This window comes from Taudactylus pleione, unplaced genomic scaffold, assembly GCF_031769625.1.
Source record: "Taudactylus pleione unplaced genomic scaffold, aTauple2 ptg000252l, whole genome shotgun sequence".
Taxonomy (NCBI): Eukaryota; Metazoa; Chordata; class Amphibia; order Anura; family Myobatrachidae; genus Taudactylus; species Taudactylus pleione.
The window spans coordinates 629,747-657,139 of NW_028284654.1; positions in this window are offsets into that span (position 1 = coordinate 629,747).

Below are 27,393 nucleotides of genomic sequence, written 5' to 3' on the forward strand. Positions count from 1 at the left end.
TAAGGGAGGTTTCCTATAATCTATGGGAGGCAGTGGCGTATCTATAATGAGTCCAGGGGGGCCCCGCACCGCACACCCTGCACACATGTTACTTTAAACTTACCTATCTGTGGTCCTGCGGCGGGTGTCAGCGCTGCTCAGAACCCCGGAAAATTGCCGCCACGGCCATTTTTCCGGTGTTCTGCTCATGCGCAGTAGACTCCGGGCACACTCTAGTGCCCGGAGTCTACTAATGCTCCGGTGGCTGGCCAGCCGCGTCAGTCAGCTGCCGGCCACCGTGAAGAGAGGGGGGGCCCTGCACGGGGAGTGCATACGGGCCCCCTCCTCTCTTAAGACGCCCCTGATGGGAGGCTACACTTTGCTCATTGATAAGCCATTTTTTGTTGATGTATTCAGTGGATATAACCACATCTTGACAGTAATACAAATAGGGAGGATTGGTCCCTTTGATAAATACTTTACATACACCCAAAGAAGGGCGTTTATAAAACATATGCCCAGGAACACAATGCATAGACTTTAAAGTGGAAAATGAATACCCACATTTATGAAACCCACAGTGACCATTTGTATATTTATTTATTTATTAACGTTTACTTATATAGCCCCAGCATATTGTGTTGCGCTTTACATTGGTATACAGTCAGGTGCATAAATATTGGGACATTGACAGAATTTTCATATTTTGGCCTCTATTCACCACCACAATGGTTTTGAAATGAAACAAACAAGATGTGCTTTAACTGAAGACTTTCAAGTTTAATTTGAGGGTAATTACATCCAAATCAGGTGAACGGTGAAGGAATTACAACGGTTTCTATATGTGCCTCCCACTTTTTAAGGGGCCAAAAGTAATGGGACTATCAACTCAAAAGCTATTTCATGGACAGGTGTGGGCTATTCCCTCGTTATTTCATTATCAATTAAGCAGGTAAAAGGTCTGGAGTTGATTCTAAGTGTGACATTTTTCATTTGGAATCAGTTGCTGTCGACTCTCAATATGAGATCCAAAGAGCTGTCACTGTCAGTGAAGCAAGCCATCATTAGGCTGAAAAATCTAAATAAACCCATCAGAGAGATAGCAAAAACATTAGGTGTGGCCAAATCAACTGTTTGGAACATTCTTAAAAAGAAAGAACGCACCGGAGAGCTCAGCAACACCAAAATACCCAGAAGACCATGGAAAACAACTGTGGTGGATGACAGAAGAATAATTTCCCTGGTGAAGAAAAACCCCTTCACAACAGTTGGCCAAATCAAGAACACTCTCCAGGAGGTAGGTGTATATGTGTCAATGTCAACAATCAAGAGAAGACTTCACAAGAGTGAATATAGAGGGTTCACCACAAGATGTAAACCATTGGTGAGCCACAAAAACAGGAAGACCGGATTAGAGTTTGCCAAACAACATCTAAAAAAGCCATTACAGTTCTGGAACAACATCCTATGGACAACTTGTACCAGAGTAATGGGAAGAGAAGAATATGGAGAAGGAAAGGAACTGCTCATGATCCAAAACATACCACCTCATCAGTGAAGCATGGTGGTGGTAGTGTCATGGCGTGGGCATGTATGGCTGCCAATGGAACTGGTTCCCTTGTATTTATTGATGATGTGACTGCTGACAAAAGCAGCAGAATGAATTCTGAAGTGTTTCAGGCAATATTATATGCTCATATTCAGTCAAATGCTTCAGAACTCATTGGACGGCGCTTCACAGTGCAGATGGACAATGACCCGAAGCATACTGCAAAAGCAACCAAAGAGTTTTTTAAGGCTAAAAAGTGGAATGTTATGCAATGGCCAAGTCAATCCCCTGACCTGAATCCGATTGAGCATGCATTTCACTTGATGAAGACAAAACAGAAAGGAAAATGCCCCAAGAACAAGCAGGAACTGAAGACATTTGCAGTAGAGGCCTGGCAGAGCATCACCAGGGATGAAACCCAGCGTTTGGTGATGTCTATGCGTTCCAGACTTCAGGCTGTAATTGCCTGCAAAGGATTTGCAACAAAGTATTAAAAAGTAAAAGTTAGATTTAGGATTGTTTAGTTTGTCCCATTACTTTTGGCCCCTTAAAAAGTGGGAGGCACATATAGAAACCGTTGTAATTCCTACACCGTTCACCTGATTTCTATGTAATTACCCTCAAATTAAATCTGAAAGTCTGCAGTTAAAGCACATCTTGTTTGTTTAATTTCAAAGCCATTGTGGTGGTGAATAGAGGCCAAAATATGAAAATTCTGTCAATGTCCCAATATTTATGCACCTGACTGTATATCACCCAACTAGTACTGTGAGCTTACTCTACATCTAGTCTGACCTAACATGCAACAAGTGCTTTTATTGTGCTACTTTAATAATAATATCAGAGCTGAGTTTGCAGCATTTGAAGAACCCATGTTGGATACATAATATGGGTTACAGTGGCTGAGCTAGAAGTCCCAAGTTGCTGAAAATAATTTTTTCTAAATCTAAATTTCCGGCAATAAGAAATTAACATTCACCTGAATGCACTAAAAATCATATGCAGGAAGAGGGGCTCCGAAAAGGAGTCTGTCCCTGCAATGTGTAAAGAAGTGAAATGATCGCAAAAGCACTGGGGAGGAGATGGCGTTACCTATCGGGGCCAAACTGTCTGATGACATTTGGAAAAGTCAGATGAACCTGTACGGTGTATTTGGGAAGTGTAATGTCAAGTGAAGATGCATCAGATGGAATGCAGAGATGTCTGTGGTGAATGTGGGCTGACAGATGAGGGGCATGTGTAGGTCATATGGGGAGGTATAACAGCATACAGGAGGTCTGATGGCATTTACTGAGGTCTAATGGCATGTGGGGGAAATCTAATGGCATGAGGGGAGGTCTGAGGCGTATAGAAGGAACATATGGGAGGTCTCATGGCATGTGTGGAAATCTAATGGCATGAGGGGAGGACTGAGGGGTATAGAAGGAACATATGAGAGGTCTCATGGCATGTGGGGAGAGCAGAAGAGAATGTAAGAGGCACTTGATCCCTTTCAGACCAGTGGGGGTGGGGGAGAGGTATTTAAGGGGGGGGTATCACACAATTTCTGTTTGCAGCCTTGCCAGTACTGTAGCTTCACATTTCACCACCTACAATATATGGTATTTAAACCTTTGCAGCATTGTATTACCACTCTACGTGCCCTCATTATAATGTTGTCTTGGTTAAACCATTGCTCTTATGTTTTAGTTTCACTTTGACATCCCTGAGGTTTTTTTTGCTGCTAAATGGTGTCTGCTAAGCAGCATTATCGTATATTGTAAAATAAAAATAACGATATTTGACAGTTTGTTCATTTAAAACACAAAGAAAATACTTTATACAAGTGTTTCCATTCTGTGTGATTCCCTGCCAGATGTCCTCCCATCTCTTATCTCCAGTCCATTCTGTCCTCAAACAGATTTTTTCACTTAAGAGCGATTAAAATATCAGAACACTGGCCTGCACCTATATTTAATTATCTAGTCGTAAGTCAAAGAAACAGAAGAACTTTCTCAAGTCTTCTTCCATACAGATGTGTATACTGTAAATGCAGTGTAGACTTTTCTTTGTGTTGCACCAGCACCGTGAGAGGGGGGGGGGAAGAAGTTTAGTACTTCACATTTAATCCATGTTACGAGCACACCATGCAAATAATACCAACACGTCACAAGTGGTTTTACAGCATATATTAAAATTTTCCTAAAATAGTTTACAGCTAAACGCAAGTGCTTGAATTGAAAGTACTGTATGGTTTTGCTTCGTAGCGCCACCTGTTGGCCATGTGTGAAGCTGCAGCCGTGGCACTTTATTTTATAGATATATATAATCTTTAATCTCAACACAGGTTTATCTTCTAGAAGGTGCTAGATTAATGATAAGTAGAATCTGATTGGCTGCTATGGGCAACATCTCCACTTCTAAAAACCCGCACTTTAGTAAATATACCCCTTACTGTTTGATTTGCCAGAATTGGTTAAGTACATTTATCTATGTTCTCTTACAACACAGGGAATAATTCCTATATCTCAGTGCTGCAAACTGTTACTTTACCTATTCCTCACATGGGATGTAGTTTATACTTCGGCTGTCAGTATGCCGGCGCTCAGAATGCTGGCACTGAAATCTCGACACCAGTCAGAATCCCGGCGCCAGCATCCTGGCCGCTGGCATCCCGATGGTAAGTATTGCGATTAGGGGGAGGGTTAGGGGTTAGGCACTAAGGGAAGGGTTAGGGTTAGGCTGCAGGGTGGGAGGTTAGGGTTAGGCTGCTGGGGGGGAGGTTAGGATTAGGCTGCGGAGAGGGAGGGTTATGCTGTGGAGGAGGAGGTTTAAGTTTAGACTGCAGGGGGGGGAGGTTAGGGTTAGGAGAAGGGTAGGATATTTAACTGCTTATGTCGGGATTGTAACCTAGTTAGGATGCCAGCATCGGGATCCTGAACACCGCCATCCCACACCCTACCCCATACTTGCCCACCCTCCTGATTTGGTCGGGAGCCTCCCGAAAATCGGGTGCCGCTTCCGACCTCCCAGGAAGGCAGGCAATCCTCCCGGCTGCCGGGTACCCCTCCTATCCCCCCACAATTATCTTTGAAACCTCCGCAGTTGGGGGGGGTCGACGCTGAATTGAGCCATTTTGGACCCGCCCCCTGCTTCACAATGCCTGTAATATTGGCATTGTGCAGCGGGGGTGGGGCCAAAATGAAGCAATCGCAGGGCCACGCCCTGCCCACAAATGCTCGTAGTCTGGCCAGCCCCACCTCCTTGTGCTGGCCACGCCCCCCTGTCATGCCGATCTGGCTGCTCCCTCCCGGAAGGGGCAGCCAGAAAGTCACCAAGCCTGCCCTACCCCCTCACACATCTACTCTTTAGTGTAGGAAGAGCGATACAAGCATCTGTGCTGCCCGTGAACACTCAGGGCCTGATTCAGAGGCGATTGCAGTTGCAGCCAAGACTGGGACCTCGTCTTTATGCTAAAGCGTGCCTCATGGTTTTTCATACCTATACACCCACCAGCTACAATACCTGATCCATCGCTGTGACCACAGCTCCCCCATCCATCCGCCTGTGGAATTACCCATCATCACTATCAGTGCAGACAGCCCTATTTGTTGGTGCAAGAGAACTGTCCAAAATCAGAGTGATCTCTGCATTCGTATAACTCTGAATAGCCTGCAGTTCCGTATACACTCTACTGGCGCGCTTATCCTACCTGCATATGTCCAGTTACTCCCACTAAGCTGCAAGTTGAGATACAGCTGAGATGAGAATGACCAGGGACATAACTAAGGATTTCGGTGATTTACAGGAGCACAGGCCTAATGCCCGCCTATCAGTGCCACAGACCTAAGGCCTCATTACCCCCATGGGCCTAGTGCCCGATGACCTGGTGGTCTAAAGATGGCTTAATGATGGGAAGGCCTCATAGAGGGCCTACTTGTCCAGTGGGAGAGGCTGCAGTGGGGAGCTTCGTACTTCCCCACCACTGCAGCACTCCCCGGTCCTCTGCCCCTGGCCTGTCCTGGCCAGTGGCGCCACCACTGGAGCTCTTCTCACTTGAGCCCAGCATCTTCTGGCCTCTTCCGCGGCTGGCGGAGCTTTTCTCTCTTGAGCCCGGGCCTCTTCTGCAGCTACTGCAGCTGTTCACATGATGTCCTTCTCCTTCGTCCCCCGATGCCGAGCTGGCTCTTCCGCCCAGCGGTATTTAACATTAGACACCACAGGCGGTGTCGGCCATGACATGGCACACCACGAATGGCTCACAGCGGCCTCTTTTTATTGGCTGCCGGTCCACGAGCCGTGATTGGTTCCCAGCCGGTGCCAAATTAAAATTGTCGCCGCTCTTCAATGGGCGCTGGTCCGCGAGCTGGGTGCAAATAACGCCAAATGTTACCCACCGCTGTTCCTTGACTGGCACTGTGAACAGACATACTGTCCCAGCGCCGGCCACTGAGGTTTCCCGCTGAGGACACATCTCACCGCGCTGCAGGATTTCCAGTGCTGAGATCACACACTTGATCCCACCGCTGGCTTCTACAGTGTGGAGCACATCTCCACACTGTACATTGCTCTTGCCCGTGGCACCACCTCTGTCTGGCCTGTCATGGCGGCCAGGGCACATTCCCCGCTCACCCCGCCCTCGTTATGCCACTACGTACGACCTATATTTGTTTAAAGTGTTGTATACAGGCGATGTATGTGCTGAATGACTTTACGTGCATCTCTAAATAAGACACGAGGGTGAGTTCTGTATGTCAGCTTTGCATAGGCGTTAGAGAGGTAGAATTTCTCAGCACTATTATATTTAGGGCCGTATTCAATTTGAAGTGAAAAGTCAGTTTCAGGGAAACTTTTTCGCCGATGACGTCATTTTTGCCGATTGCATTGATCCCCGTATTCAATATCTCCGACTTTTCGCCGGTTGAAAAATTTGCACCTTGTAACCAGCGGAAAAGTATCGGCAATGGATACCTGGAGGAAAAAAGTGCAGAATCAGGGTTTTGGGGTGGTGGAAAATTGCGGCAACCCCCATAACCCTTTTTACACCCCCTTGGCGCTAATTGCGTAAAAAAAAAACACAAAAAAACAGTAAAGACACCCAAAAAAGCACTTATAAAAAATGGGCGAAAAAAATCTAAGTGGGGGTACAAAATAAAAAACTAGCGAAATTGCATTTGGGGGGTCTGCAAGTATGGGGGAGGTGTTTTTTGGATTGTAGGTGTTTGCTGAAGGTGCATTTTTGGCGCTTTTTAATGCTTGTCTTTAGCAACTTTAATATATGCTTGCACCCATTTTCATGTACCCCAAATTTGATGGAAAACTTATTTCTCCCCCCAAAAATTGCTAACTGCTATTCTTCACCACTGTCACCAAAGACGCTAAATAGCGCCTATTGAGACCATGCATGCAAATACGTTCAGCAGGGCTAATTGGGGGTACCCATAGTGAACCCCCATGTCAGAGCATCTTTTGTGGGGGTCTCTGATTTCCCCAAAACTGACAGAACTTTTCGACGATTTCGATTTCGCCGGGTCCCGTTTTCGCACATTTGCAATTGAATACGGGGATACGCGAGGACGCGCGCGATACTTTTTCGCTGGCAAAACCTTCGATGCCGGCGAAAAGTCCGGCCATGGACTTTTCACTCCAAATTGAATACGGGCCTTAATCTATAAAATATTAATTGATGTAAATGTAACCACAAAAGGGGGACACTGGAACTAAAAAGCATATCTTCACAGAAAAAGTGCTCCTGTCCTAAATGCCTATTGGTATTTACCTTCAGCATAAGTGTACTGTGGTCATGCGTTCTTAACCATCTGTGTGGAGTTTGTATGTTCTCTTTGCTTGTGTGAGTTTTAAACACTCCAAAAATATGCTGGTAGATTACAGTAATTGGCTGCTATCTAAAATGTACCCTAGCATCTGTGTACAGTAGGGAATTAAGGGCCTGATTCACTACGGATCGCAACGGCGTTCGCGGCTGTGATTACGCACACAGTCTGGCTGCGATGATCTGCTAATCCACTGCGATCGCTAAGCCGCCACAGCACTACATAGGGTCGCCCACCATACCTTACACACATCCGTAATGTTTAGCGAGACGCCATCGGTAACATCGAGTGTAATCGCAGCCTCATGCACACTTGCACAAGCTCTGGCCTTACTCAGAAATAACCTCATCACACGCAGTCAGTGCTCACCCTGCGTATGGCATCGCAGTGTATCATTTATGCACGCCCCTGTAACAGCATTCCAATGCACTGGCACGCCTACGTTTCGCTGACCATCCCCCCATCACCACAGGATTATAATTCTGGATGTTATTTTTATAATTCCCGTAAATATTACCCATCACTAATGTCTGGCTCACCGGTAAACCACTTATAATAATGTAAAGATACTACAGTATAATAAATGAATAATAATATTTATTACTTTCAATTGATGATTTTTCCACTTAAATTGTACTAGAAGTATCTGTATCATTAAAACTGCATACACACACAACGATTTAGTAAATGAACGATATAAGTGAAGGATTTTCGTTCATTTTTTCAAGGGAAAAATGAACAAAAATCGTTTACTAAAATCGTTCATTTACTAAATGTAATAAACAATTTTTTTGAACTACAAACAATTTTTGCATATTCCCTTACTGAAAATCGTTGAGTTGGTCAGTCTGACTGAACTACAAACTACAAATGTAAACGCGTATGAACAATAATCGTTCATCGTTTTAACTCAGATTTTTTCAACGATTGAACGATAAACGATATCGTTAACGATAATCATTCAAAAAAACATTGTGTGTGTATGCACCTTAAGTTTGTCTTTAAAATTCATGAAATGTAATAATATTTTTAGCGTGTCATAGACCAAAAAAAACTATTTCCCCTGGCTCTTTTAGTAGGTTAAGTAATTAAAAGTGACCTATGATCTTCTGTAGTTCTAACGCTTTTACAATGTGATAGTTTCATCATTGTTTTTGGCTGTTTTTCAAATGTGGCACCTGCATGTGATCGGAACGTTATTTCTGAAAGAAATTAACTAATTTAGCTCATTACAGACCATGTGCGGAGCGCTAGAGATGACTTATTTGTGCAGCAATCCGAAGCTTTGATGCACATGTCATTTTATAATTTTCCATTTAAGTTTTAATCTAGAAGCTGAGAGTGATTTATATTGTGCTTTAGTCATTCTGAAAGTATTACTGCTGTTTATAATTACCTTGTTGCAGAGACATTGATCTGACCCATAGGTTCTCAAACTCAGGGCCTGATTCAGACCCGGTCGCAAGCGCTGAGCACTCGCAACCGGGTCGATGGTGGCCCAGAGCGCATGCGCACGACGGAGCCGGCTCCGTCGTGCGCATGCGCGAGACCCGGATAGCGACGGGCAAACCGTCGCTCCGGGTCTTGCACCAAAGGGGGCGTGCTGTCGATGTTGAGTGACAGCACGCCCCCTTTGATGGGCGGGCCGGGGGGGTGGCTGCCCAAACGGAGGCGTTCCCATGTTAGAGCCGAAATCTCTCTGGGGCTTGCGGAAACGAGACCCTGCCACAAGGGTCTCGTCGCAAGCCCGATGGTCGCGATGGTCTTGACCATCGTGACCATCTTCCTGGCCGCTTGCTATAGCTGTGGGTGGTCACCCACACAGCTATGTGAGCGGCCAGGAAGCCGTTCTAAAAAACAAAAAGACCGGCCCTGATTCAGAGCTAGCGCTCTGTCATAGCGTCCGGCTCTGAATCAGGGTCTCAGTCCTCAGGACCCCAAATAGGTCATGTTTTCCAGGTCACCTAGTTGGTGCACATGTACTCATTACTCACTGACACATTTTAAAAGATCCACAGGTGGAGCTAATAATCGCACGTGTGATTCTGTGAGGAGACCTGGAAAACATGCACTGTAAGGGGTCCTGAGGAATGAGTTTGGGAACCTATGGTCTAACCAGTTGCAGCTACAAAAATGTTAACACCATTATGTACATCTGAATTTCTGACTGAATTAACCTGGATTCCACTCATTATTTATTTATGTATTTATTTAGTTAATTAAAGCAATATAATTAAAATTGAATTGAATTAAATCAGTCATGAAGTCAGTGGTAAATATGGGAACAGATAAATATCTCCAAGGTGAAATTAATTAGGTTGACATCTATTCCATATGTGAGTAACTGACTTGTAACTGTAAACCCAAGTAACCAGCGAGTGCCAACCGTTTCTGCATGCAGCTTATTTCATCACAAGAAATTTCTGGAGGAGCAATTGCTCAAATGTAAATGGGGTTGAAGCTGGAATCTCCCTGCCCATTCAGAATCCTTACACCAACCAATCTAATCATAGAGAGATAAGTAATTCCCAGACATGTTAAATGAGGTTAGAGAGCAGCTATAGTAAGAGAGATACAGTAATGCTGTGTTGCGTGACTATAACTATATATATATATTCCAGCCCATCCTGCCCCATCTCCTCTCTATCCACTGCCCTGCCCCATGTTCTACCCCTGCTCCCTTGCTACTGCTCCATCCCATCGGATCCTCCTGCTCTCTGTATTATATGTATTTGCTAAGAGTAAATACAGTATGTTTGTAAAGTAATAAAAACTCTCTCCTCTGTTAGCACAACTCTACAACCTGCTTCATTAGCTCCTTACCCTTTGCAGAATCACCCCTTCTCCTCCTATATATCAACCACATCTGTCTACACTCCCTCCCACCCCTCTGTTCTTCCACTAATACCCCTTTTACACCGGAGCTAAAACCCGCGTTATTGCAGGGTTTACCCGGGTAGCTCCTTAGTGTAAAAGGGGAGAGGTTTGGCTCACCAGCCCAGGTAACTAGCAGGGTTTAACACGGGAATAACCCATGAAACCCTGCAGTGTGAACGTTGCGCTCAGGGTCACGATGACCTACAGCGCGCCGTGTGCCGGCCGATTGGTCCGGCTTCAGTAGCGCTTGGAGATGACATCATCTCCAAGCGTCCACTTCAATGCTGGAAAAGCTGGGTCTGTGCAGACCCGACTCCAGTGTGAACGGCGTTGACTCTGGAATGTCCTGGGTTGGTGCCGGCTAAATTCCGGTTCTGATCCGGATTGGAACCCTGTTCCAACTCCGGGTCAGACCGGGAATTTAGGTGTAAAAGTGGTATTACTGTATCAACCCGCTACCTCCACCCTGGTTACCTCCTCTCATGTACATTTCCAAGTCTTCTTCAACTCTGTCCCCCTCTTCTGGAACTCACTCCCTCACCAAGTCAGTCCTTCTGCCAGTCTTGCCAGATTCAAACATGCCCCATGCACACCGATTCATTAAAGCCTACCAGCCCTCCTTCTAAATCTTTATTTACTTGTCTGCCCTTGACCTGCCCTTCTTCTCAGTTCACTCTTCAACTTTCAATCCCTCCCCTTAGTATGTAAGCTCTCATGGTGAGGGCCTGATTTCCTCTTGTTCCTCCCTCCATGCCTCCTGTGTTCCTTGTATTTTGTGTCCAATTCCCTACAGTTGCTCTGATAGTGTAATTATATACCAAACTGCCTACACTCCCTGCAAGTACCACTGTTTGCCCAAAAAGATGCAATGAGTTGCCTTATACTCGCTCCGTGTCCTTGTCCTACTTATTATGTAATTTTATTGCTGTACGTTGTTGCTAAAATATGCTCCTTCTATAGCACTCCAGACACTTAGGGCCTGATTCAGACCCGCTCGCAAGTGCTATGCGCTCGCAAGCGGGTCGATGGCTGGGCAGTGTGTGCGCGAGCCCCGGAGCGAGTGAGAAATCACTTGTTCCGGCGCTCGCATCCAAAAGGGGCGGCTGTTGGGTCGGGAAGGGGGGGGTGGTTGGTCAAACGGAGGCATTCCCAAAGGAACGCCTGCCATTTGGGGGCAGCCCCACTGACATCACGAGTGATGTCAGTGGTGAGCTTCCGGCTCTATTACAGCCGGAAGCTCACTGGGGCTTGCGGAAGACAAGACCCTACCACAAGGGTCTCGTTGCAAGCACCGATGGTCGCGACCATCGTGACCGTCACCTGGCCGCTCACTAAAGCTGCGGGTGGTCACCCTCAGCTTAGCGAGCGGCCAGGAGGCCGTACAGAAAAAAAGAAAACGCCCTTCAGAGTCAAGGTCTGAATCAGGGCCTTAGTTCGTAAATTAAAAATACAAGATAATAATGATTTCAATTGGGCCATAGAAAGATTAAAAACAGATTGTGTACAATACATTACCGTCAACGACTTCAACATGGGACTGGTTTTCTTCGGTCTGTTGCTGTACCCACTGGGACATTAGTCATTTAGTTCCTGATCGAAACAGGAGTTTTCTTACATCCAGGGAAAGAGAAGGGGAATGAAAAGCATAAGTTCTAGCAGTATAGCTGGGTACACACCAAACAACGTGAGTACCCAGCGATGTGACCCACGACCCCCCTGCCAACAGGCCGACATATCGGGCAGTCCATACACACTAGGTGATCCGGTGCCTGACCACCTGATATGCCGGCCCCCGACACATAGCGCCACATGGGATCATCAGCTGCATCGATTGATTTGACTGCATGTACAAAAGATCAGGCGATGCGGCTGATGGCCCCACAGGAGCGCGCACTACGCAACGTACTGCATACACACTGGACGATATTAACGATTAGTCATTCCGATGCGTTGGAATTGGCCAAATCATTAATAAAATCGTCTAGTGTGTGGGGGCTTTATGTCATATTATGTTTGGTTACTTTGTTTAGCTTTATTGTTTTATATATCATTGTATTTATATCTTAAGGCCCCTACACATGGAACAATGGCACTCATTCAGAGCCGTACGCTCTGAGCAGAGCGCACGCTCTGAATGAGGGCCGGGCTCCATGAAAATGGAGCGTCCTCCTGGACGCTCGTATAGCTGTGGGTCACCACCCACAGGCTATACGAGCGTGCATTGTGATGACCGCGATGGTCGTGACCATCGCGACCATCGAAATTGCGAGCCGGAGCCTGCAGTTGAGGTTTTCAACCGCAAGCTCCGGAGTGATTTTGGCTCTATCAGAGCCAAAATCACTCCCACTGACATCACTAGTGATGTCAGTGGGCCGGCTTCTGACGGGACGCGTTCCCGTGGGAACGCCCCCGTCAGGGAGGCACGCCCCCGGCACGCCCACCAAAGGGGGCGTGCTGTCAATCAACATTGACAGCACGCCCTCTTTGATCGGACACAACGAGCGAAGGACTTTCCTTCGCTAGTCGCGTCTGGCGCATGCGCACGACGGAGCTCCCTCCGTCGTGCGCATGCTCAGTCCATAACATCGACCCACTTGCGAGCGGACAGCCGCTCGCGAGTGGGTCTGAATCAGGCCCAATATTGCTAACGATCCGATGCATCGGAATGATAAATCAGTAATATCATTCCGTGGGTAAAGACTATATCATGCATTGCGCGCTGTAGGGACCGCCCGATATGTCAGCCCTGGGATCATGGGGCGCATCGGCGGGTACATAACGTACCATGTGTACCCACCTTTACACTGCTTTGAAGTTCTGCAGTAACCAATGTGTTATTAAAGCAAATAATTTCTCAGTTGCTTTTCTCCCTGCTGCCCAAAATTTCCAGCGTAATATGCAAATGTATATTATTATTTTTGTGGTAAGTATATTCCAACATTTGACTGTTTTTACCACAATGTGTATTACTTATTTTCAATTTAGAACATTAATATAAACAGTTACTATATTTTTTTTCAAAAAGTTTTTACAGCAAAAATCAATAAAATAAAAACTTACAACACAAAACAATTTGTTGAAGATGTAATTGATTGTGCTGTCGCTGACTCAGCCAATGAATGTTACAGTACGTAGCACTTTCATTCCATATATCACTAGACGGTGCAATTGAGTGTATCTATTCAATTTATATAAAATATACAGTCTGCAAGCTATTATAACAGTTATGTAACAATAAACAATTAGAACCACACATATAAATCAATCTTTGCCATATATTGTATGTATGAACCACTAATAAATATATGCTGTAACAAAGAATGATAAGAATAGCACAAAAAAAGCCCCCACAAAACAATTAGTGCCGAGTGTGAACATGTGACTCCAAATAGGAGTTGTCAGGCCTTGAGCATGGACGGGTGTGGTATGGTATGTCGTCAGTCATCGTGTAGACAGTGGTGAATGTCAATATATTGCCCCAGGTGAGATAACGATGGATTATCTGCTCTGGGCAGCTGCAGCAGCTCCAACGCGGCTTCCGGGGTACCAGCGGTCATGTGACCATTACTTCTGCCTCAGAACTCCTCCGGTGTTCGGGTAAGTATTTTTCTGCTATCCCTAACACTAATCCCTACCCCTAACCTTTTCTTCTAGTGTAGTGACGTGCGGGGAGGTCAGTGGCTGGGGAGGCACTGGCTAGTATCAGCCAGAATTACACACACATATATATGAGCCAGAAAGAGGAGCATGTCAGGGAGGGCTGCATTATGTTGTGGATTGTGCACATTTTGTTGTAGTGGAGAACGGGAACTTTACATGCACAGAAGGCGTGCACCTGGTAAAGGGGGTGTGGCCTCACAGGAAATGCCATGCCCGCAAGCCACACTCCCATTCTCCTTTTTCTTCCCCCCGCGAGAGTACGATCCAGACACCCCCGCCTACCCCCTCTCCCCGCCGGTGTACAATCCACCCCCCCTCCCCCCGGGTGTACGATCCGGCCCCCCACTACCCCGCTGCGGGTTTGCGACCCCCCCCTCCCTCATGTCTTACCTGCCTCCTTTGTGCCGCTGCATCTCCTTAGCCTAGCTCACCCGTCTTCTTTTGGTGTGCCGGGTCACGTGTCTGCAGTGCCCGGAGCTCTGCAGTGCAGACCCAACAGGGAGAGATCTGAATAGACCCCTGTGCTGAGTGGCTGCCTTGAAGGTTATCAGGGGCTGAATGCCACCTGAAAGTGGCGTTCAATAACACCAACAAGTTCCGGAAAAAATGCTTTTTTCGGAACTTGATGAATAGCCCTGACACTTATTTTTTACAAAAGTTTGTGATAATGTTAATTGTCACATGCTTTGGTGAAAAATAAGTGATGATGAATAGGCCCCTGGGTCTTTACTTACCTATATGATGTCTCTGCAATAGGGAACCTCTGAGGAGATTGATTCTCCCTGGACAGGCAATGTGCTAAAGCCACCTGTTTGCATAGGAATAAATAAAATGTAATTATCACCTAATAGTACATATAGTAACAGAAGTTTTGGAGCTGGGCAAAATGTGAGTTTCCCTGATCAAACAATTTTATATTAATAAAATATATTTGCTAATTTGGTACCATTTGTATCATATAGTTTCTGAAGAATTAGTGTTTTACTGAGTATTACTGTCCTTCAGCCTTTTCTTCTAATTCTACTAGTGATCCTACCTGTGCGTCTTCAGCGCCATCTTCTGTGCGTCCTCCTAGCACCATCTGCTCTGTATCTCCCTAGCGCCATCTGCTGGGGGCATGGGAGCACTACTTGCTGCTGCTGCAGTAGACAGCATACCTCCTTAGCAGTCCTTCAGCCTCCATATCTCTGCTCCAGCTACTGGGATCTTGTCATGTGTCTAGAAGAGGTATGGCTGGTTTGCTGAGAGGAGACTGATGTTGTTGTGTCCAGCCCAGACTCCAGCAGCCAGCGTCAGTGAGAAGAACTGTGAGGACTGGAGGCGGAGTCTCCCTTTTGCTCTCTAGCTGGCTCAATGCACCGCCCCCTCAATGAGGCAGATTTAACAGCTGCCTCCCCTGGTTATTTTTCTCTGCAGTATCATTGGCAGTGGCGCAGTGCCCACCCCCCACTCCAGCCAGGCAGTTTCTGAACATCAGGGGAATCCCAGCTCATCGCTGCCTCACCTCTCATGTCTCCCTGTATATACAGAGGAGCACCGCAAATATAGAGAGTTTTGACTATAAACATGATTATTATACTATATAGAAGATATCTATAAATAGTCTAAAATAAAGTATAAAGTTCCTGGTAGACGTCTTTCTGTTGTTATGGCTAATCTCAAGAACCACTGTATGGATTGTGGTGGAGTTTTTGCTATTCTATACAGCATTTGTGGAGAAAGGTTTAGGTGTATGACACATTAATGTATGACAAAAGGGAGCTGAGCAGTGACGATTTTAGCGAAGCAAGTCAATGAACAAATGGACGTCAGAGCACTTTCTTGGCTTACGCTGAATAAACCGTTAAAGATATATCACAACGATTAACTTTTTTTTTATACCATGTAGAGATTTATACGTATTTTCCGTTTTTCCACAAAAATTTAAGTAAGCCCTGTCTACTTATACAAAGTTTCAGTTTTTCCCTTTTTTTTTACCGTTCCTATTTCATTTATATGTAAAACGATTCTTTCATTTTAAACCAATTCTCGGTAAGAGTTTGTTTTGGCATGTCAATGAATAAAACAGCGGGACAGACATTTATCGTGGCTGAAGTTAACCTAAGTGGAGACTGTATTTCTAATGGACAACTTTAAGTGGCCCTTTTGCGTGTCACTTCAAAACTAAATCTTTTCGTGCTGACGTCAGGAGGAAAAACGACTAACTACAAGGAAATCTTATAGGACCTCATTTAAAAAAAGACCATCGCCGTAAATTCTAAATTAATCCCCTTGCAAAGCCGGGACGGGTCGCTAGTTTATAAAGTATAAATATCTTCTTTATATTAATCATTTTATAGTCAAACTCTTGGAATATGACAGGTGAGGCTCTGCCTCCCCTGACTGCAATAATGCCAAACCCTAACGTTCCACCCTACGGCCTAAGCCTCACTGTAATTGATTTGTACTGTGTTATGAGTTGGGTTCTTGGTTATGCACAATTGATTACATTACAGTGTTTTTTCCTGGTTCCAGTCGGGTGGTGATTCCAGGCAATATGTTAGGTTTTAGCTTGGACAGTTAGTTATTACAACAAGCACAGAAACTGATACTGGCTTCATGTAGTTGGGGATTACAGGCACTTTGCTAGTTCCTAGGTCAGGACAATAGTTGAATTCAAGTACCATGCAAATGAATGGCTCCCGGCAGTGGATAATTACAGGAACTGTTTAAATTCTTGGCTCTGGGCATTTGGTGATTACAGGCCCACTACTAGTTCCTTGCTCTGGGCCATTGGTGATTGTTAGCACTGTGCTTGTTAATGTCTCCCGGAAGTGTATAATTACAAGCATTGATATACTTCCTGGCTCTTGGCAGATGGCGATTACAAATATTGTGCAAGTTCCTGGCTATTGGTGTTGGTATTACAGGCCCTGTGCTAGTTCCTAACTCTGAGCAGTTGGTAAATACAGTTACTGTGCTAGTTCCTAACTCTGAGCAGTTGGTGATTATATGCACTGTGATAATTCCTGTCTCTGAGCAGTTGGTGATTACAGGCCCTGTGCTAGTTCCTGACTCTGAGCAGTTGATGATTACAGGCCCTGTGCTAATTCCTGACTCTGAGCAGTTGGTGATTACAGGCCCTGTGCTAGTTCCTGACTCTGAGTAGTTGGTGATTACAGGCCCTGTGCTAGTTCCTGACTCTGAGTAGTTGGTGATTACAGGCCCTGTGCTAATTCCTGACTCTGAGTAGTTGGTGATTATAGGCACTGTGCTAGTTCCTGACTCTGAGCAGTTGGTAAATACAGTTACTGTGCTAGTTCCTGACTTTGGGCAGCAGGTGATTTCAGGCACTGTGCTAGTTCCTAACTCTGAGCGGTTGGTGATTACAAGCCCTGTGCTAATTCCTGTGGAACTATAAACTGTGACAGTTGGTAATATACTGTACCTGTGCACCTGCTGGGTGATCGAAAAATGTGAACTGTTACTAGTTGCACATTTTTGGCCACACAATTAAAAAGCTAACAATGTGTAAATATAATATTTAATCTAACAAGTAATGGCATCTTTTAATGTAGGAAACCTACTGTCACGACACTGTGCCCAGCCTACGCTCAGATACGCCAACCTGACGTAGCTGGGTAGTTGTGACATGGATTTCAACTAAGCTGCCACCGCAAAGAGTATTAAAATAGCACTCTTACGCTTGCCAGACACTTAATTCTCACTTAAACTCTCAAGTATTACACAAATATAGCATGGGCCTCTCCAGGCACGTTAATTCATTCGAGCACAGATATAACGCTGATAAAGTTGTAGGATTTATTGAGAAATATCTCCAGGGTTAAATTACAAGAAATATAGTTGAATAAACAAGACATACATATAATTGCACAGAATGATTTAAAGTAAAAAAAAAGGTAGAAAGAATCAGAATCCTAAGGGGTGTTACGCTGAGATGTTAGAGAATCTGGGTGGAGGGAGTCCACCAGGCATCACGATGAGTAGCACCCTTAGCTTCCAGCTACTCCCTGAGAGTGAACAACTAGCAGTGTGGGCTGCTGGGCCTTATAGTCTCACAACTTTCTCTCCCCCAGCAGCCCCCACCCTTTCCAGGCTTAAAACTACTGTCCTTTGTTCTCCCAGGGTCTGCATAGATGCAAATTAGCACAACTTACAAGACCTGACACTCATAGAACTCCCTGGACCTTGAATGTTTTTTATGATAGGAAGACTGATAGTATAAGGGGTTACAAATGACCCTTCTAGCAGCCAGTGTGTCTGTGTACTGGACTTGCACCATGGCCCCCCTAGGGTAGGAGCAAACATTACATCCAGGAAGCTTTGTCTTCACAGGCTAGGTATCACTTGACCATTTGTTCTGATTAGCTTATGCAATCCAGTTTTGACACACTGTACCCATTCCTAGCAAACAGCCATTCCAGAAATATAGAATTATAATAACACACACACTTTATCCAGAGCACACAAAATATGTAAAGTCATGACATGGGGCTTTGATGAATCGCCGTAACCCATGGCAATGGTCACACCTACAATAAAAAGTGAAGGGACCCCTGTTTTATTTGATACAAGGTGGGGGAGATCTGGGCTTTAGATTGTAATTATTTGTGTACTGTTTCAGTCATTGTTTTCAGTGGAATTGTTATGAGATGCCGGTGGCTGCATAGCCGCCGGTTCAAATATTGACAGCAAAAGGCTGAACGCTGAAGATCCCAACTACGGCTGGTAAGTATCCTAACCCTCCCCTCTCCACCCTATCTCTAACTTAGTGGTGCCTAACCCTAACCTCCCCCTGATGATGCCTAACCCTAACCCCTCTTCCTGCAACCCTAAACCTAACCCTCTCGGTGGGGTGCCCCCTCCCTGTAGCCTAAACCTAACCCTCCCTGGGGGGTGCCTAACTTTAAGTCCCCCGGGGGTGTCTAGTCCTAACCCTCCCATCCCCATCTAAGCTTGCATAATTACCGCAGTCCGGACATTCGGGCTTCAAACATCAGGCTATCGGCGTCGCCATTTATTCTGGGGCGGGATTGCGCTGGTGGGATTTTGACTGCTGGCACCTTGTCCTCCGGCATATCAACCGCATCCTGTTTTCAGTCAATAAGTACTAATGGGCAGCATTATTTGAAAGAGGAGACCCTGCCTTTTAAATAAGGCTTCCCCCCATTTGTTTTCAAGCCAGTATGGGAGAGTTCGGGCGCAATGCGTCTTCCCTCATCTATGGAAAGGCAAATATTATATTATATTCCATAGCGCAGGATGATATTGCCTGGTGTTAAGGGGATGCATTATTTGAAAGAGTACACTCATCACTTTCAAATGTGGGTATCCTCACAAGTACAGGCACAATGATGTGCTTCATAGGGCATGTATTACCCTTCCTCGCATAAACAAAAAATAATAATAATAATAATGTAGCGAAGGCTAATAATGTCTGATGCTCACCAGGTAATACCTACAGTGAATCATAAACTTTGAAAGAGGGGACTCTGTCTTTCAAATGCAGGTACCCCTACATGTGCAGGTGTAATTATGACTCCGCAGCGAAAGGGTCAAAGCTTCATTACACCTAAGATCTTTTCAGCTTGCGATATTAAAACGGCTAAGGAAGGGGTGTGAGCGAGAGGACCAATCAGAAGACATAATCCCGATGATTGAGGCATCTGATTGGTCATCCGACACACTCCCTCTACAACAGCTCACAGCCATGGTGTTGGTTGGGGCTGTGAGATGAACCACAGTGTCACATCAAAAACATCTGCATGGAGTAGCCTCTGGTGCTCCATGGTAGGGAAGTAGCATATTAGTAATAAGTAGTAAAACTATTTTTTTTTTCTTTATGATGAGTAGAATAAGAATGATTCACATTCCAAAATCATTCTAGGCTAAGATCAGATGAGTGAATAGAGAGTGTGAATAGGCTTGGCACTATGGTCTTAGCAGCTGAGATATGTAACAATAGTGAGTGGCCTATCTGAATGCAGAACCCCGTATACAGTATGGGGGTCATTCAGACCCGGTCGTTAGCGCCAATGCGCTCGGACCGGGTCAATGGCCCCCCACAGAGCATGCGCACGACGGCGCCGTCGTGCGCATGCGTGAGACCCGCTACAACCGACAGCGCTGGTCATAGCGGGTCTCGATCCAAAGGGGGCGAGCTGTCGATGTTGATTGACAGCTCGCCCTGTTTGGAAGGCGGGCCGGGGGGGTGGCAGCCCAAACGGAGGCGCCTGCCATTCGGGGGAGGCCCCACTGACATCACTAGTGATGTCAGTGGAGAGCTTCCGGCTCTGACAGAGCCAGAAGCTCTCCGGGGCTTACAACAAGTGAGACCCTACCCTAGGGTCTCTTCGTAAGCCCGATGGTCACGATGGTCTCTGACCATCGCGACCATCACCTGAGCAGTCGTTAAGAGCTGTGGGTGTTAACCCACAGCCTAACGACCGCAATAGAGGCGGGCGGTCAGGATGCAAGTGGCCGCCCAGTTTCTGAGCGACCGCTTGCATCCTCCGACCGCCTCTGAATGAGGCCCTATGTATCTACAGTATATGAGGAATCAATGTGGAATAAGATATGTGTACACTGCCTATCCAATCACTGAGGATCCCTAATCACAATGTTACTTGCGAGTGTCTGAACATACTGTATTGGGGAAACTTTTCAAGCACCTTATAATATATTCGAGTATATACACTCATTGAGAGTCTGACAGTGTAATCAAAGAGATAAATAATTGCTGACACTTAATAATGGTACCTCTGTTGTAGAGCTATCAGTTTACTGTGGGTGAAGGCGCATGACACATTGTACCTCTGAGTAATTAAGACCAGCGCCGTAGCAGGGTGATTGTGCACCAGCCCACTCCCAGCGTATGTCATCTCATGACATCACACAGCGAGCGCGAGCTGGAGCTGCGGAGGAGCAGGAAGGTGACTGCCGGGTGCTTCCTAAGGACGGCTTCCTTGCAGCCAGAAGACTCTCCAGGCACCCCGCAAGATAGAAAAGGGTACCCACTTGGAAAAACTGTCTAAAACACAATTGAGACCTGCTACAATCAATTTTATACTAATGATGCATGCACACGGGACGATTAAAATGCTCGATATGAACAACAATGATATCGATCATATCGTTATCGTTCATATCGTGCATTTTTTTGGTCCCTTCCAACCCACCAATGACCTGCAATGCGCAGGCACGCATGGACAATAATGATATCGTCCATCACCCGTGCATGCAAGCCAACCTGGTCGATATCGTCCAGGTTACTATAGGAACCCGCGATCGTTGATAGCGAGTCATTGGCCGTCGTTGGTGGGTTGGTGCTGTGCTGGAGGATCAATATCGCTCATCCAGCACTCCGGAAAGGTACAGTATGATCTGTAGGTGATATCGTGACTGATCGCACCGTGTGTACGCACCATAAGACAAAAATTTTTTTGAAATACTTAAGATAAAGGACAATTCACTAAGAATATCCAGCAAACAAGTAAGGACCCTGATCCTAAAAAAAAACCTTTAGGTAACCTACTTACATATAAGGTAGACAATTACATAGCATTTTAACCACTTAGCTTGCGCAGTCACAGGGGAAGTGATGACAGCCTGACGGGCTTTTACTGATACAGTCTCCTACTCATACTTACCTACTCTTCTGGAAGTTACAAGAGGCTCCTGAATTTTCGAGTAGCCCCCCCAGACCCCTGGCAGAGTACCCGGATCCCCCTTGCTAGTGAAGTGGGCAGGATGGGGAGATAATTGCCGGGAATCGCGGCTCTGTATGGAGGGGGTGGGGCTAAATTATGCGAAACCGCATAATTTAGCCCCACCCCCTCCTTGTGGCCCCACGATTCGTGGCAGTTTACCATTACGTTCATGGGAATTGATTGCTATGGCAACCCCTCCACTATAAACCTGCACTTTAGTAAACACAACCCTCTGTTTCTAGAAAAAAAGGAGAACGTTCTAAATCAGAAAATAAATGCCGGTTTAACATAAAACCAGCTTAATATTTGCACTTAAAGAACTGTGCAAGAAATGGTTTCTATCCAACCTAAATATCTAAATACCGGATATAACCTACAATTTATGAGCCTTAAAAATCTGGAAAACTATTCAAACCTGTGTAAATAAGAACACAGAGAGAATGCTATAGATAGTACAATAATTATGAACAAACTCGGACAGAATTATTCTGTGGTTAGACGAAGGACAAAAAAAGATCTGAAAATGTGTAATGTATTTAAATTGTCTGAATTCTTACACGAAATATCAACTTCATTCTCTGCATACGAGGAATAGAATTTTTTTTATATGAAGACAATCAAACAACATTATGACATAATATATTTAAAAAAAAATATCACATAAAACACAAAATTTAATAAAGTATAATAACAGTTCAATTTAAATGAAAACATTTATTATGTAGGATAAAGCAGAGGCGGCACCTCCAAACCCCTCTTGCGCGCAAGGAGGTGTGGCCTTATGCCAGCAAGATCAGGCCCCTGATTTGTACCATTTTATGGGGCGGGACTGCATGTCACACCCTCGTTCTTGTCCAGCTGGAGGCTTGCCTAGCGCAGCCCCCAGTCTTTCAGGACACAGGGGGGTGAGGAATTGATGCTCGCTGCTTACCCCCTTAGTGACGCCTCTGGGATAAAGTTTGGCTATTATCTATATATCTGCTCAACAGTCTCACCTTTGACTTAGATGGTCTGCAGTGTCTCTTAGAACGCTGCTGTATAACCTAAAATCAGGGAAACATTCTGTGATAATGGAAATGCAGAGATGTGATATGAAAACAGGTAAAAGATCTATGGACCTCATTCACAGCCGGACGCTATTTGCGCTCGCTCGTTCAGAAAAAAGGGGTGGCTATTCAAATGAACCGTTCGCTCTTTGCGGTCTGTTCATGCCTCTAGGTCTGAACGAGCGAATCAAGCATGCGGTCGTTTTTTGGAAAACTACACCCCCTGGCCGCTCGCATCCTACGTCATGTCCGCTATTTATTAGATTAATCGAGTACATCGACCAGCGTATGAACTGCTCGCTATTCTTGTGGTTGGTTTTTCCTACCACAATCTTGCGAGCAGTTCTGACTATAAAATAACCCAGTGACGTGATCAATGACGCTGCTGTATTAATTATGCACACCCATAAAACGCCCGTTTTGACCTTTAAGCATGCCTGCGTTCGGATCTCCACTCCCCGTTTTCAAGTACCTTCCCCTGTTACCACCCACATACGCCTCCTCCGGTCACTCAAAATAGCAGGCATTCGCTATTTAGCGAACAAACAATTTTCGGCTGCACTGACTGGTTTGCGCATGCGTATTACGATCCGTACGCATGCGCAGTTGTGCAAACATCGCTTGGAACGAACGAGCGGCCGCTTACGAACGGCTCTGAATCGGGCTCTATATTCTAGAAAATAAACTCTGCTTTTATAAAGTGTTGCTAAGAGGTCAGTTAATGGATTGTTCTTCCAAGCTAAGAACTTTTAATGTGCAGTGAACATTCACAGAAATGTGGCAGCATAGAGTGAATAATGATATTAAGAAGACACTTACGACTGCGTGAATCAATTATATATAAGATATGTCTGTGGGAATCAGATATATATTAACAGCATCTCTGCGCAAAGATATACATCCCGTATCGCCGCTTATCGCAGCAAAACTGGATGTTATTGTACAGCAATGTATTAATAATTCAGTCTCCAGAGGGGTCTCACAGATCCGTAATACTTTGCAATCTTGCATATAAATCGGGAACATCAAGTAACATCGGCCCCTCACGTACAATTACAACAGGTCTGATCTTACTCAGAAATTGCTAACCTCATCGCACGCAGTGAGTACTCAAGCTGCGTATGTCGTCACAGTGGCTAATATATGCACGCCCATGCAACGGCGTTTAAACGGACATGCACGCCTGCGTTTCTCTGACCAGTCCCCCGTCACCAAACCCAAAGCTGACGTCCCATCCCTTGACCTGCGTTGGCTTTGTATCTGCGTAGGTGTATGCAGAGTGATCGCAATGCTAACTCGCATATGCGCATTGCGATGCATATGCATGTGCAGTACTCAACAATAGTCCGCCTGCGTACGCTATCGAAATAGCGATCCATGCTGAATCCGGCCCCATGTCCTGTAGTATCAGATCAGCACAGCGCTGATGGGTTATGTCATGTTCATGCACGAGACGTAGACGAAGAAGAATATTGGAGTTTGTGCAGAGGGCACACGTGTAAGCTTGTAAGGCCAGGCATGTGCATTATATCCAGAGAGAGCATCCGGAAGCAGCGGCTGGGCATTAGGTGAGCAATACACCATCCCCAGCTGGCGTTTTATTTGTCAAGTGGTGATTTCTCCATGGATTGCCTTTTGCAACAGTTTGAGAAATGTTTTAAAGAAAAATGGGGTTATCTACTCCTGCTGTATCTGCCCCTTAGTCTCTGAAATGACCCTGTATGGATGTGTCATGCCTGAGTAGTCTGGGGCTGATGCAGCAATTGTACTATGCCAGTTGGGATGTAGTCAGGATCCAAACCGTCAGGATGCCGATGGTCACAATACCGATGGTGGCATGCTGGCGGTCACAATACCGACAGTAAGTATTAGGGTTATGCACTAGGGTGAAGGTTAGCCTGCAGGAGGGGACAGTTAGTGTTAGGCTGCGGAAGGAACTGTTAGGGTTAGGCTGCGGGAGGGGAGGGTTAGTGTTAGGCTGCAGACGGGACTGTTAGGATTAGGCTGCGGGAGGGGCGGGTTAGGATTAGGCTGTGGGAGGGGAGGGTTAGGGTTAGGCTGTAGGAGGGGAGGGTTAGGGTTTGGCCGTGGGAGGGAAGGGTTAGGGTTTGGCCGCGGGAGGGGATGGTTAGGATTAGGGGTGTGCACCGGCCACTTTTCGTGTTTTGTGTTTTGGTTTTGGATCTGGATCTTTCTTCGTGTTTTGGATCTGGATTGGTTTTGCCAAAACCACCCTTCCGTGTTTTGGGTTCTGGGTTTTGTGTTTTGGATCTGTATTTTTTTTTAAAAAAGCATAAAAACAGCTAAAATCACAGAATTTGTTGGTTTCTCTGCTCCTATGCTATTATTAACCTCAATAACCTTAATTTCCACTCATTTCCAGTCTATTCTGAACACCTCACACCTCACAATAGTGTTTTCATGTCCAAAAGGTTGCACCGAGGTAGCTGGATGACTATGCTAAGCGACACGAGTGGGCGGCACAAACACGTGACCCATCTAGGAGTGACACTGCAGTGGCAGACAGGATGGCAGTTAGAAAAACTAGGCCCCAAACTGTACATAATGCAAAGAAAAAAAAGAAGTGCAAGATGGAATTGTCCTTGGGCCCTCCCACCCACCCTTATGTTGTATAAACAGGACATGCACACTTTAACAAATCAATCATTTCAGCGCCAGGGTCTGCCACACAACTGTGGCTGAAATGATTGGTTCGTTTGGGCCCCCACAAAACAAGCTGGCAATTAATGTGTCCCTGCACAAACTGGCTCTACGGAGGCAAGATGTCATCCTCATCCTCCTCATCCACCGATTCCTCACCCTCTTCAGTGTGTACATCCTCATCCTCACAGAGTATTAATTCGTCCCTGCTGGAACCACAGGTCCCTCTGTACGTTCTGGAGGCTGGTCTCCCTGGAAGAGTTGATAATTCATTTTATGAACATCATCTTCTCCACATTTTGTGGAAGCAACCTCCTACGCCTTTCGCTGACAAGGTTCCCGGCTGCACTAAACACTCTTTCGGAGTACACACTGGAGGGGGGGCAACTCAGGTAAAATAGAGCCAGTTTGTACAGGGACCTCCAAATTGCTTCTTTTTCCTGCCAGTACAGGTACGGACTGTCTGACATGCCTACTTGGATGCTGTCACCGATGTAATCCTTTAACAGACAGACGCACGCTTGTCGCTGCTGCTTTGAGGATTCAAGTGCGGCTACAGCCCACACAATTCACAAAGACAGAAAAAAAAAAAGAATATTTTTATTGTTTGTGGAGCACACTTTGAGGGTTACACCACCCTTTAACAGACAGACGCACGCTTGTCGCTGCTGCTTTGAGGATGCAAGTGCGGCTACAGCCCACACAATTCACAAAGACAGAAAAAAGAAGAAGAATATTTTAATTGTTTGTGTAGAACACTTTGAGGTGTCACCACCCTTTAACAGACAGACGCACGCTTGTCGCTGCTGCTTTAAGGATGCAGGTGCGGCTACAGCCCACACATTTCACAAAGACCGAAAAAAAAAAGAACAATATTTTAATTGTTTGTGTAGAACACTTTGAGGTGTCATCACCCTTTAACAGACAGACGCACGCTTGTCACTGCTGCTTTAAGGATGCAGGTGCGGCTACAGCCCACACAATTCACATAGACAGAAAAAAAAAGAACAATATTTTAATTGTTTCTGTAGCACACTTTGAGGGTGTCACCACCCTTTAACAGACAGACGCACGCTTGTCGCTGCTGCTTTGAGGATGCAAGTGTGGCTACATCGCACACAAGTCACAAACACATTAAAAAAATAGTTTTTTATTTTTTGGAACACTTTGAGAGTTACACCACCCTTTAACAGACAGACGCACGCTTGTCGCTGCTGCTTTAAGGATGCAGGTGCGGCTACAGCCCACACATTTCACAAAGACCGAAAAAAAAAGAACAATATTTTAATTGTTTGTGTAGAACACTTTGAGGGTGTCACCACCCTTTAACAGACAGACGCACGCTTGTCGCTGCTGCTTTAAGGATGCAGGTGCGGCTACAGCCCACACATTTCACAAAGACCAAAAAAAAAGAACAATATTTTAATTGTTTGTGTAGCACACTTTGAGGGTGTCACCACCCTTTAACAGACAGACGCACGCTTGTCGCTGCTGCTTTAAGGATGCAGGTGCGGCTACAGCCCACACAATTCACAAAGACAGAAAAAAGAACAATATTTTAATTGTTTGTGTAGCACACTTTGAGGGTGTCACCACCCTTCAACAGACAGACGCACGCTTGTCGCTGCTGCTTTAAGGATGCAGGTGCGGCTACAGCCCACACAATTCACAAAGACAGAAAAAAGAACAATATTTTAATTGTTTGTGTAGCACACTTTGCGGGTGTCACCACCCTTTAACAGACAGACGCACGCTTGTCGCTGCTGCTTTAAGGATGCAGGTGTGGCTACAGCCCACACATTTCACAAAGACCAAAAAAAAAAAGAACAATATTTTAATTGTTTGTGTAGCACACTTTGAGGGTGTCACCACCCTTTAACAGACAGACGCACGCTTGTCGCTGCTGCTTTGAGGATGCAAGTGTGGCTACATCGCACACAAGTCACAAACACATTAAAAAAATAGTTTTTTATTTTTTGGAACACTTTGAGAGTTACACCACCCTTTAACAGACAGACGCACGCTTGTCGCTGCTGCTTTAAGGATGCAGGTGAGGCTACAGCCCACACATTTCACAAAGACCGAAAAAAAAAGAACAA